This window comes from Macrobrachium nipponense, chromosome 33, assembly GCF_015104395.2.
Source record: "Macrobrachium nipponense isolate FS-2020 chromosome 33, ASM1510439v2, whole genome shotgun sequence".
NCBI lineage: Eukaryota > Metazoa > Arthropoda > Malacostraca > Decapoda > Palaemonidae > Macrobrachium > Macrobrachium nipponense.
The window spans coordinates 3,523,068-3,537,675 of record NC_087219.1 but is presented as its reverse complement, the minus strand read 5'-3'; the positions used below and the strand labels follow the sequence as shown (position 1 = coordinate 3,537,675).

At 34.8% G+C, this 14,608-nt stretch overlaps 1 long non-coding RNA gene across 1 annotated transcript in view; it reads right to left on the bottom strand.

Annotated features, from left to right (window-relative positions):
- The window catches only part of LOC135202666 (uncharacterized), a 227,016-nt gene that overhangs the window by 71,179 nt on the left and 141,229 nt on the right, over positions 1–14,608 (bottom strand). The window lies entirely within an intron of this gene.

The window sequence follows — 14,608 nt, the reverse complement described above, 5'->3', positions numbered from 1 at the left end:
CCTTTGTTTGAGAGCTCAATGCCTTCTTCCGTTCTGGGGTGATATCCAAAGTTCCTTGTGATGAGACCCAAAACTATAAGTTCTATAATTGTTTCTTCCTTATCATCGCCTTTCTTATTTATATTTTCATTTCATATTCTATTCCTGATAATATTATCATGAAAACCATTAGTTATAATGAGATGTGTTTTCTTTTGATTAAAATTTTTTTTTTAAAGTATATATTAATTTATTTATTTTTAAGAATCGAGAGTCGATATCCTTATTTGCTCAATGAAAACAAACTTAACTGGTATCCTATCCGCACGAAAATTCATTCCTAATTAACCTATGAGGCCTTTAATTCCCATTCCAAACCGGTATCAAGTTCTAGCATGTCATTCCAAAATGAAATGAGCTCTCCGCGTGAGTTGATCTCTGCATATCTGCCAAATCTATAACATCAACAGAGAAGTAAAACAATTTTTCCCATTACAGACATCAAATACCATCTTTTTCGTTACGCAGAATTTTAAATCAATTACATATATTCACGACTGAAAAAGTCTTAGTTTTAAGGGTATTTATATATTTATTTATTAATCTCTTTATCTATTTTCAATAAAAAAACTGAATCAGATCTATCAACATGGCATTTCATTCAATCAGCTCCTCGTGCGTTTTACGTCATTGGTAAGCATCTACAAATTGATTCCAAGAGGTACTTTTCTTCTTTACTGTACACCGTCTAGCAGTCATTATGACTGCCATTTGCAAAATCCGTTCCATGGTGATGTACTTCGGGACTTTGCAAATCGTCCCCTTCGACATCTTTGCAGCTGGGTCCAACACGAGGGATCCTTCTTCAAGAGCTCTGCAGACTGTTGATCTTTAACGGAAATTATAAATTCCCCTCTCAGGTTCGGTCTGGCTTGCAGTTTCGCTTCTGGGTATTTCTTTTCGAGTGCCAACACAGCAGCTAGGACGTTTGCTCTTGCAAAGTCACTGCTCTGAATTTTGAAGTGCTGGAAAGTCGATGTTGCTGGTCATAATAGGTGCTGTAAATGTCGAGGTGTTTGAAAAGTTGATAACGCTCATAAAGGGTTTTTTCCGCTTCTTATGAACTTCTGGAAGCCCTGTTCGTCGAGGGAGGGCATGTCCACCAGCTGGGGGCCAGGAGACGTCGGTCGCTCCTATGCCATCGTCGAGAAATAATCCATGACAGCCTCAGTAGACTGCCGACAAAGTAAACCGTAAGAGAGTCTTCTATAATAACTGAAAATTATTACGCAAGACGACTGTGACTGACCCGATCTTCTCATTCTTTTCTCTGGTGCGTCAGGTGAGAGGAGCTCTGCCTAGTCCTGATTAGATTAGACTAGACCTAGACCTATACAGTGCGTCACAATGGACAGCTGCAGCCTAGTTAATGAGGTGAATTAGTGAGGAATGTTAAGAAGGACTAATGCTTTTTTTGTTTTAACTATTGTTAATGGATAATTTGCAGTTAAGTTTAGAAGTTAATTAATACAGTTTTGTCAGGATGTTCCCGAGGCATAACTCAGACACTTACAGAGAGAATTGCAGTAAATGGTATTATTTTTTCAAAATGGTGTGGTCTATAGTGATTTATTATCAGTTTCATGAATTCACCACATAATGTGGTCATGGAATGATGAATGTGACGCTCATAGGAATAAGCTGAGAGATGTAATTTTGTTCTTTTCATTACAATTACAAAATGTATAACATTCTTTTAGAATGTTTCACCTGTGACGTCATAAGAAATGACTATTATTTTTCAGTGGTATCAGTCATGTTTAATGAAATTTGTTGTATTAGGATTAACATGCTTCAAAAAAAGGTTATGTGACCAATATTTGTTTAAAAACATACCTTTAGATGAATGTTTATAAAGATTACCTGAATTAAATTAATCCTCACTCATGGATTAGGTTTTTTAACTTTTTTCATTTGTAAGCCCTCAACATAATCGTAATTTACAGCCTCATATATTTTATGGTAATTATGAAAGACTCTTTCGTCCTCAAGGATTTTATTTAAGAATACATTTGAAGTTTGTTTATATAAACGTAACATTATAGACTTAGTATATTTTAGAGTAACTAGTGAAACTTGCTGTCAATTATTTATTATATTGATCTCACATAAATTATGAGAGAGAAAGAGAATTCCTGGCGCTTGTATATATCTGCAGTACTTTGCCCCCCTCTCTCTCTCTCTCTCTCTCTCTCTCTCTCTCTCTCTCTCTCTCTCTCTCTCTCTCCCGTGTGCTGCCCTGTCAAAAACTGTTTGTTGCAACCGACTCAGTGGGCCTATACCAATACATTTTTGTACATGTGCACAACAAAATATGTAATTGATAACCTATATCATCTGGAGATTCTTTCAGTCATATATATGATGGATAAGAATCAAATAGACCTATATCAATCAATCGTTTAAGTGACTCGACAGTGAAACAAGATATTGAACTACAATAATAAATCAAATTGGAAAAACAATTCGAAGAAATATACAGTTTACACTGCAAGTTAAAGAATTATTGCAAATTATAATCATATATTTACAATGCTCATAACCTTATAGACACATTTTAGGGGAATTATGAAGAATTCCTTCGTCCTCAGTTTTATTTAGATATTGTCATATTACCATAATCTTATAGATTTCCATTACAGTTGTTATAGAAACTTGCTTTGTCAGTTTTATTCAACATTATTGTAATTATATATATTTATATTTATGCTGAGTTAGGCCTACATTACACCAGAAAGAAGGAAAGTCGAGGAACCTCCAACACGTCGGGAACCCAGCATCCCAGCTCTTAAAAAACAAATTATAGTACTAGGTATCTTTTTCTTACTCCCCAATTACTCCGACTATCACTACACAGACTCCCGGCTCTCGTTCACTCCCTTTTTACTCCAACCTGCTGCCCGAAGGAAGACAAAGGTCTGGAGGGAGGAACTGCAACGGGTCAGGAGGGGCGTCTTTTTTAATTTTTCAAATAAAATTTGGAGTTTCTGTCAAGGTTGTATTATTTCGAAGCTCTGGACAATTTTGTTGTGGATGCTGCTGACCGTTGGAGGAAAGGTTTAAAACAAATAGTCAATAGGAAAAAAACAAAAAATGCTACAACAAATTTACAGTTTATCAATTAGGGGAAAAGTAATAACAAGATTTAATAGGAGAGAGAAAATTTACTGTGCCTGTAACCTCCAGTAGGTCTGGTTCCTCCCACGGAGCAATTCAAATTTGTACGGAGGAGCAGTTGCCAGACTCCCAGGTTTTAAGGAAGAAATTATCATACGGTTAGGATACCTGCTATAAATGTAGCTTTGCCCCCTTTCCTCGGAATTTATGTTGTGCATTAATTAATTGATTGTGGGTTACCTGGCGTGACAAGTACTAGGGTCACTGACGCCGAATTATGTGTATTAAGAATAGGACTCCTAAAGCATTTAAAATAAAAAAAATAAAAAAAAACATTGAAAATATGCACCTCACTTATAAACAGAAAAATTGTTTCAAGGAACAAACATTATGAATGATCTTTTTGCCATTAACGTGTGTATTGTATGCTGCCAGTCATTGCCGATTAGTAACTTGGAATATCTTAGAAAAAAGATAGTCACAATTATTCTATATTCACATATATCCGGCAACATACATGATTTATTTTTGTAAATAAAATAGTCACCCCCAATATCTCTAATTGCTTTGAAACAGACAAATTTCTAGATTTTACTAATCAAGTTCTGGAAAAAAAAAAAAAGAAAAAAAAAAAAAGTTTTCAATTTGATTCTCCATCATGAAAAGTGGTATTTTTTTTTTATCTTTTATAAGAAAAATATTACACTTCATTTACCTAATAAGTAAGATAACACCAAAATATTACAAAATAATATACCTGCAATATTCAAAAATTATTATTGATTACAAAAAGAAAAAAATTAGAATCCAAACCAATATCCTTTTTACTGAAAAGTAGCATTCGATGATTTCAGTGTTACAATAGCACAAAGTTACGACAATTAGTGTTACATTGAATATTATGTTTAGTCTGTCGTGTCACAATCACATTGTCCAGAACTGCAGTTGTAACAAGTGAATAAGTAAGTTTAAAGTTCGTAACAAGCATCTGTCGGTGGTCAGTCTTAATGGGTCGTTAAGTGTCTATCAGGAATCCGGGATCTTGAGGCGACTTCGACGTTAGGTTGAGCGGTCGGGGTCACTACCCTGTGAGTTTCCAAGGAAATCTATCCTCCTGGGGAGGTCCCATGCTGAGTGACCTTGGGAACATTGGATTAACTGTGTGGTCCTGACTCCTGTAGTGTCCCCTTGAGGTATTTGCTTTACCTTTTGACCTGAGAGGACCCGGCAAGGTCCCGGTACCAATTTCGACTGTGAGCGTTTAGTGTATTTTGTTCCAGTAAGTGGTTTTTATATTTATACTGTATTTTTGGTAATGGTAATATTTTTTAAATTAAAAGTGAATGCTGTATTAGGTGCAGTTACTAATTATGTTCACGATACAAATATGGTGTTTAGGACAACGGTAATTGACAAATTAATTTGGGCATTGTCAATTTACCTATTTTTAAGTGATAGGTAAGATGGGGGAAAGAAAAGTGAGGGCAGTTAGTTAGCTAACCATGGGAGGGAATAATGTAGAAAGTTAAGTATAAATAAGAGTAATGTAAAGTGTGGTTTATCCACAATTTTATTTGGGTAAGGGCACAATTTTTTTTAACTATGGCCTTGATATAACCTATTACAATAATGATCTTACATTATATTAACATGGTGAATTGTACAGATTTTAACGTTAATGTTAACATAACGATTTTGCAATATATTTACGTAGTAAGTTCTACATATTACTTTTCCTCAAGACATTTCTTAAAAGTATAATGGTTGAGGTTCATCGCGATGAATATAATTCTGAAGATTCTCTTCTCCACCTTCTGTGGTCTTTGTTGTTTGAGTAGTTTCTATCTTCTGCTTCAGATTCTTCTGTCAATTCACTATTGCACTAAACTAGTTTACTCCATATACTGGTTGTCAGTATATATAATCTGATTAATTGCTTCTACTTTGTATTTGTTGTGTATTTTATCTACATTCGGATCATCATATTCTTGATTGTTTCTCATTACAGACCTTGATTTTTTTAATGCACTTATATTGGAGGTCGATGCTAAACACGTGGGTATTGGTGGATATTCCATTATAGGTCTGATTAGACTTTTGTGGAAATTGATATTTATATTTTTGTTCATATTCCTAAATCATTTTAGCTTTGTATTCTGTGTTCTTGCTATTCTCAGCCTTTCTGCGAAATGTCTTTATATTCATCTTTGTCCGAATTGCATTCCTAAAGTAGCTATTCTTGCACTTGTAGTCAAATTAAGTGGTTGTTGGTCTACTCTTATTTGTGCAGGTTTGTGTGCAGATAGTGATACCAGTTGGGATTTGGATTTATATCTGTTTTCCACTTTATTCAACTTGTCTTTCAATTTGGCCCATTGTTTTTTTGTGCTACTTGTCTTTTCAAAGTTAGGTCCCTTCTTCGTGTACGTTTTTCTGGATGTATATCTTTTTGAGTTATATCATCTGCAAAGCAGACATCAGTACAGTACACTGATGGTGGAGTCACATCTGATGTATATATAATATGGATAATGTTGGACTGAGTACAGATCCTTGTGGGACTCCTCTTAGTTACGGCAATGGATTCCTTATGTAGTTTTGTGACTTCATTGCTGCTGTTCGATCTTTGGTGAAGTTACATAGTATTTTCTCAAAAATGCCTGGAAGGTTGAGATATAACATTTTGTATAGAATTCCTTGTATCCTTACTTTGGCAAATGCCTTGGTTATATCTCTACATACTATTATGAGATTCAGGCACTCTGTAACACGGTTTTTTGGACTTTGCTCCTTGTCAAAGCATCGGATGTAGCTGAAAGTTGACATATGTATATTTTACAACCGCACACAAATTTTGTCAGCATTATCAATAACCTAAACCAGATAGTTTTAATTTTTATAGAGTAAAAATTATCTAGCCGACGCCATGGCCATTGATTACGAGCCAAGAGTCGAAAAACATTCATTACGTAAGCAAAGTAAACAAATTTTGACTAAATGCTGCCCTGCCTATCCACTAGACAGAAACCCATTCACCTTGTTCCATCGACTCTGTATCGTTCCGCCATTCATAAAGTCTTTGGGTTTCATAGATGTGGGTGGGGTATCTGTGCTAGCGTAGTAATACTACTGTAGCAGTAGTGCCGCAACAGTATAGCAGTAATATACATGAATTAAACGTTTAGGCCAACTTGCTGGGATCCTTGGAGGAACATTTTAGCACTTTTTAACAATACTACCCGAGAAATTAGTTTTTATAGGCCAGAAAGTTTTAATTTTCTAATCCAACAATGCCCATGACAGCTTTCGGTGTTATCCTGAATTATAACGAGGCCAAAGTGGGTGGAGCCCCATGAAGTTATCATTCTGACGATAATTATTGGTGAAGGTTTAAAGCCAATATACGGTACCGGCTATTATTTTTTTTTTTTTTTTTTTTTTTTAGTAAATAGGAAGATAGCCAATAAATAAAAATTGCTTGACATTGGATGTAGCAGTAATCAAAACAAGCTTGTCTACTATGTTTTTGAAAATTACCATCTATTCCCTACATCTTATCAATCTGATTGTGACCTATAAAGCAGAATGTAATTTCTTAGGAAAATTATTTTGGGAGTGACTCATAATCGAAGTGTTTTTGTATTTATTAACATATTTTGTTGGTTTGCTCATTGTGACAATTATCAGTGGAGAGGTTCAGAGTTCATAAAGGTGTGCTGCTTTGCTTGTATTTAAATTTGTTTGTCATTGTTGCCAGAGGTATATCCTTCGTTACGTATAGCCAATCATCCATCGAGAAAGAGGGAAGAAATGCTGTCATAAGTTACGTAACGAGTGCGTTCGAAACCTTTTCTCTGAGTAAGTTGGCCCGTCTTCAAAAATAGTCACTTTTACACTGTAAGTACCAAATTTATTCAACCTACGTAATGCAGAATACAGCCAAAATTTATGTGTAGATATAATATGTATTCTGAACAAGCGTTATATTTATGAAATGGATAGATAAAAAGTTTTTGCGAAAAAACAGTGTTACAGAGGCCCTGAATCTCATAGTAGGTTGCATAGGTACTTTCTTCTTTGTGGTGATAGTGCTATTCTCTCATTTGTTGCTATTGCAATCTGGGTTCCTCTTCCTTTTCTAAATCCATATTTGTTTATATTGTGCAGTTGATTCCTTCTAGGAACAACCTTAACCTGTTGTTAATTATTTTTTAAAATATTTAACCAAATATTTTTAGTAGTGATATTGGTCTAGTTGTAATTCTAGACCAGACTAGTATCTTTTCCTGTTTGGGGCATTTAAAACTTAATTGCATTCTTGAATGCAATAATGATTTAAATTTAACTAGACCAATATCATTACTAATATAATTTGAAAATGTTCCATGTGAGACCCTAATTGTATCTTTATTTCAAATTGCAATGTCTGGTAAATTTTGAATTATGGCCTTGTTAATTCCATTTCCTCCTGGTGCCTAGTTTAAGATTTTAAATTATTAGTTTATTTTCCCGTAACTCTACTTTCCTTGTTAGTGGGCAGTCTTCATCGAATCTGCTAATATCAACTGCATGGTGCGGATTTGTTCTGTCTGTTGTTCAATGAATTCCTTAGCTCTTGGTCATCATACATTTTCTCATTCCTATGGTTTATGTATGGTGATGTATTAGTTTTGCTTCCCATCCGTCTTGAAACGGAGTAATTTGGTTATTGTACTGTATGTGTATTTTATTTTGGTACTAACTGTTCTTGTACCGGTACATATCTTCTCTGTGTTGTTCCGACCTGGTATAAGTACTCCATTTTGGATGTTGTAGTGTCATTCTACTAATTTTAACTTTCCACTACTAATAGGATGTGGCAGTGTAGTGTATCAATTTACGTATTGGTATGTGATTTATTATAGCTTCCTCTGTCTATAGTTTTGTACCATTAAAGTTGTTTGTCTACTATTTCTTTTATTTATATTTCATTTGAATTCATTGATGGTTGTCTACTCATTTTTGAAGCTTGGCCAACTTTCTCTTTATATTTTGTATTTCTGAAGATAGAATAGTTTATTGGATTAGTTGACAATGTGATTACCATTGGTATATGATCAAAGGAGGTTGCTGGTCCTTTCGTAATGGCAATACTGAGGTGAATTTCGTTATTTCCTAATAATATATGTGGCTTTCCTTTTCTGTTATTGGTACGGCAGTATCAAAATCAGGTCCTAAGTGAATACATATATTATTTTTCAATATATTTCTTGACCTGTGTAGTTAAATTACCTTTATACAGATAGTTGGTGTCTGGAATTTAGATCCGCAATGAGATAGGTTGGTTCTCTCCTGCTCATTAACTTCATGACTTCCGGAAGTGGGTAATAATGTCTCCTTGGCGGCTGTTAACCTGTCGTGATCACTATCGGTCCTTTGTTAGTTTGAATCTGGACTGCTAAATTGTCGTCTTGGAAATAATCTAATATTTTATGTCTGTTATTTTTGTTGGCTATTGCTATTCCTCCAAAGGAAGTCTTCTATATATGTATCACATCCAAACATTTTTTTTAGTTTAGTTTCATAGTGTTCATTGATTAATATTATGCCAGGGTCTTCTTCTATATATATATTGTATCATTCCAATTTGTTTTTCCAGTATTTCACGTTGAATTGAATATTTAACTTATTGCTAATTGAGTCAATTTGAATTACAATGGTAAATAATTATTTTTATCATTTTTCTGTTTTCTGGTATTCCTGGCTACTGGCGTAGAGTGTTTTGACCCTGAAGTTGATAATCCCTCTGGATTTTGCAAAATGGGAGAACTGGAGAAATCTGAGAAACTTAATAGAGAGGCTTTTATATTTAATTTAATTCATGCTTTGCAAAGTTAACTTTATGGTTAAATTCAACCAATAATTATATGGAGTTTTCAATTTACAGGTGGCCACTGTTGGTGCTGTCGAACACTACGCTTCGAGCTGCTGGGTAAGAGCAAGGTACCCTGGGTAAGAGTTGTCAGAGATGGGTGTGTGGGCGCGAGGTCACAATACTCGCACAACATAGTGACAGTGGATCACGATTTCGGGGCATGTGCCATGACGGTGTGAACAGTATCATCACCTGCATACCCTCACGGGAGATATATTGTGCCCAATCATATACTCTTAAATTGTTAAAGATTTTACTTCTGCTAGCACTTGCTAACAAAGGTCATTTTTTTTAGTAGGTTAGTTCGTTCAAGAACCAGCATAATTGCAATGCCAGTTGCCATAGTCGTTTCATTGAACTTAAAGTACGCGGATTCTCACAGTGAAGTCTATAGATTTCATAACTTAATATAAAAAGAATAGGTTGGGACAAATTCAACCATTATTTAGCGTACCGTATAGACCTTTATGAATCAAAACTGTTTGGTCCCTTTATTATATAAAGAAAAGAATAAAATCCCTGGCTCGATTTTGAAATGCCTACGTCTTCAAATAGTTGAAAACTCAAAAAAAAAATAAATGTATACATCATTTTTGTAGAAATTAACAATAGCTTTAAAATCCATTATAGACCAACCTAAAACAAAAAAACCTAAGATCACCAATTCATAACTTTTAAAAAACCGAAGAAACTTTTCATCTTTTAAAAGCCTGAATACTGTTATTCCTTTGAACAAACCTACACCTGCGCGGCGCATCAGGTTCCTTACCGCCAGCCGGTAAACTGTAAAAGCCGTTTAGAACTAAAGAATTAAAGCTTGTTACTCAGTTCATGACTTCCTTTTTCCCATATTGAACTTCAAACAACCGTTTAAACTCTATATTACTACTGTGACAATAGGTGGCGAGTTTATAACACCGTTTTTGCTTCTTTATTTGTTCCACGGAATATTTCCATAATGTTATTCTCAAAGTCTGGAAATATTCACATAAGAGCTATTAATCTCTATTTTTGGATTGTTTCCCTATTTATATATCCATTTGAATATTGTAATTATTATTTTATTTATTACGTTTGACAAATTTGGTATTCATCCAGCTATCAGTGTCAAGTTTTTAATTTTATTGCATTTTTCAACTTTATTTTTTGCATAGAATCCTGACGACCATGCAGGTAATATAGATATGGCTTATGAGAAAGGTAATAACAGATCTTAATAATAAGCAGAAAAGTCATAATGCTCTACACAATGTCCAAGCTCTCATTTGTATGTTTCAATGCTCCCATCTACTTTATTTTCATTTATTTTTGGTCAGGCCAACTTAAGTAAATAAAATCCATAATTCCATTTGTGTACATATATAATTATATCTTTCTACAACATACATTAATTACAAATCGGTATATATCTAGGCGAGATGATTTTTGCATATAATATCAAATAAAATAGTAAATGAAGTAATTACGATAATGATTTTTTTGAAATCACAATTGAAATCAGAACGCCAGCCCGGCCGTCTGTTCGGCCTTCGAAGAGACTGTTTTTTCTGGAGGTGCACCGTTTCTTCCTCCCTGTTCCTACCTCCTCCTTGGGCGGGGAGAATGGTTGGCGACGGAGGCGGAGGCAGAGCAGCCAGGAAGTCTACAAGGCTGAAGGCTCCTCGGTTCCCTTGCCGATCCCTTAGATAATTCGAGTTCTCCCTCTTTTCTGCCGAAAGACTTCTCTGCGTTCCTCTTCCGGCCAAAGTTCGGCCTTCGGGCCTCTTCGCCCTTCGCCTAACGTCCTCCCTCCAGTCGGAGACGCCGCCCACGGTTTGCGCGGGAACTTTCACTCCTCCAACTGCTGCTGCTGGAAAATAACAACACCAACTATTAGGCGATGAAGGGAAAAGTAAACTGATAAAAGAATAGGCAGATGAAACATATCTCGTGACTATGTTATGCCTAAGAAATTGTTACTTCCTCCAAGATTGTTTGCAATAATATGGAGCACTTTGTTTCAATAAAGGTATTAGTGGTTACTGAGAAACAAGAGGTCTATATAGTAGAATTAAATAAGTCACTTAATGAATAGATTGCAATGAATTGCTGTAACCACCATGCACTGTAATATTTCTTACTATAGTACTAAGTCTTAAAAGAATCCGAAATTTACCTTGTTGTACGCACTCCATATTTCCAAGTCGAACTCTGAGAGTAATCCTACAGAAGGAGACGGGAGACCGTATAAGGTGATACCAAGCGAGCACAGGTCAGACTGCATAAGAATTTCAGTTGTTTTTTTTCTCATTTAGCTGACCTTGTGTCAGCACGGGCTCTTGCTCACAGAGCAGCCCGTAACAGAATTTCATCGGCCATCGAGGTTTTATACCAACAGTCAGACCCTGAGGCCATTTTCTCTTCCTTTGGATGTCGTTTTCTTAATGGAAGCTCAATCCCAAAGGTCATTACTCTCAGTGAATTCTGAATCCCCTAATAAGGCGGTAGACCCAACTGTTATATTGACCGTGATAATCCTTTCTCAAAATCTAGGACGCTGACCGTGGCTTCTCCCTCTGAGCCTTAATTGCTCTGTGGACGGATTTATTCTTGGAGGATTATCGTCTCCCTAGCGCACTTTTTTTTTTTATCTTTTATCAGAGAAAATATACAATATTTTACAATTTTAACGCACTTGGTCAAAATGAAACTCATGGATTGTGGATACACTTCCTTGACCTTTTTGAATCCACTTTGGTATTTCCTGGCATTGTTTCTCTTCTCAGCAACGGAGTTTAGAGCTAATTTATCTTTTAGAAACGTTATCGCCATCAATGAAGATATTTGAGAAGAGATTAAATTAAATTTGAATGTTAACTATCACTCTTTATCCTTTAATTGTAAATTCATAATTTTGGACTGTGGTTTTTACATGAAACACATCTCTTGCAATAATTATTAGGCTCGTTTGTCTTACTTTAATAAGTAGAGTTTTTTAGTTTTCGTTTTTTCTTGGATCTTAACGCATGGAATTATAAACATGGAATGGACATGTTTGTTAAATGTATTAACGCTGATTGTCACTGCGCGGCGCCACAGGAAAGGGTGGAGATGACGCTGAATGAAGCTATTACAGCATCGTCTTGCAGACGACTTTTTCAACTCTGTCGTCCTCCGATTTTAATAAATATCGGCTCTTTGGGAAGCTCTTCAAAATCCCTTTTAAATGCATATAATTAAGCATGTAGAAAATACGGCGCTGCAGTGTTTTAAGTAAAGATATCCAGATATGCATTTTAACTGGGTTCGCTTTTTTGCTCTACTGTTCTAAATTTTTAAATATATATTTTGATAAATTTATCATCAGTTAAAAGCTCTTGAAAAGCACTTTCCAATGAACCCAATGAAGCAAGTATATGTTTCATACAATAGAAATAATCATGCAATGTAGCCATGTGCTGAGACAGGGATTTCATGTCTTGCCATGGGGTTGTGTAATAAATTTTATCACTAAAGGCTGTTGAACCCCTTATGTTTAATTTCCTTCTAAGTATCAAAGTCTTTATACTCTACTTTGCATTATATGCACTACGTAGGTCTTATCACCTTGGTATCCAGTCTGTGTCACCTAGGGATTAACTCTATCATCATAACACAGATGACTTAAATTGTAATTACGTTGCCTTATATCAGTCATTATTACAAAAAGAAACACACTCGTTAATGTAATTTATTCTTACAGATCACTTATTAATGTCAGTGTTATTTAATAATAATAATTTTGAGTGTTTTAAATGTATTATCATGTAGAGAGAAATTACTAGATTGAATAATGTGTACTACTAAATTTACTTTAATATAATGCAACAAATGTCATAGATGACAAGACAGTGTCGTGGAAAGTTAACAGATTATGCTCCAGTTGGGCGAGGTGGGCATTAATTGTGATACAGGCCGACTTATCACTAAATTACAGAATTTGTAGACAATTTTATGCTAAATGTACAAAAGCTGAACTCTAAACCCTGGGTATTACTGCCCTTTGAAGAGAACAAGTGTATTGCATTAAAATGGGAAATGCTTCTACCCTGCAATGCCTAACTGTGGTAATAGCGTAAATCAAAGTTAATGCCCACAACCAGGCGAATCAAAAGTAGTGATATATCTACTCCAAGGATGTCTGCTTCATTGGCGCCATAACAAAGCTAGAGCTCTCCAACTTTTGCAATGGCCGCATGTTTACGTTCCATGATCTTACGTAATGTCGAGGTTGGTTCACGACTGCACATTTGTCATTTGAAGTTTAAAATGTGTGCATTGGAAATGCTCGCTCTCTCTCTCTCTCTCTCTTTAAAGCTCCATTAGGGTTATATCCTTGAAGAAATGTTTATAATTACAGACATTTTAGTATAGATCTTCCTTTGTTTAAGAGTGATGCTTCTGTTCTGAGGAGATATCCATAGTTCCTTGTGTTGAGACCCAAATTTTTTCTTCCTCATCATCGCCTTTCTAAATTTATATTTTCATTCCATATTCTATTCCTGATAATATATTATCGTGTAACTGCCATTAATTATAATGAGATGTTTCTTAAAAATTTTTTTTAAGTTATTTATTTATTCATTTATTTTTAAGAATCGAGAGTCGATATAGTTATTTACGCAATGAGTAAAGCAAACTTAACTGGTATCCTATCAGCACGATAATTCACTCCTAATGAACCTAGGAGGCAGACCGTAGCTCCTCCTCTAAGGCCTTTAATTTCCATTCAAAACCGGTATCAATTTCTAGCAAGTCATTCCAAAATGAAATTAGCTCTCCCCTTTATTCGATATCTGCATATCTGCCAAATCTATAACAACAATAAAGATAAAACCATTTCTCCCATTGCAGATTTCAAATATCTTTTTCGTTACTCAAAATTCTAAGTTAGTTACAAAGTTCATGATTAATAAAGTTTTAGTTTTGAGTTTATTTATTTATTCAATTATTTATTTATTTATTTTCAATAACAAAACAAAAACGGAATCAGATCTTCTATTACCATGGCATTTCATTTTGGTGATGTAGCCAACATTTCAATCACCTCGTGCGTTTAAAGCTTTTGGTAAGTATCTAAAAGCTGTCTCCAAGGGGCACTTCCGGTCGTTACGGTCTCCTTTCTACAAATATTTTGATTTCTTAATATCATAAGCAAAGAATAAATTGGTAAGCAAGGAAATATGAAATAAAGCATAACATAAAGTAAGTTATATACAATTGTATACAAGCAGATCTCTCTCTCTCTCTCTCTCTCTCTCTCTCTCTCTCTGACAAGATAATTGATTGGAAACTTAAAAGGACGACACTCCTCGTTATAGATATAGATGATATATAGGCGACAAGAACAGTGTTTTTAAAATTCGTAATTCGAAAAGTGAACAAGAAATATATCTCCTAATTCTTTAGCATTCATCAACTACCTTCAAGTAACCAATTTATTTTGGTAATAATGATAAATGTACATTTACAAGTACTGACAAAATAATTAAAATGTTAAAATAAGAAAATAGCTCTAAA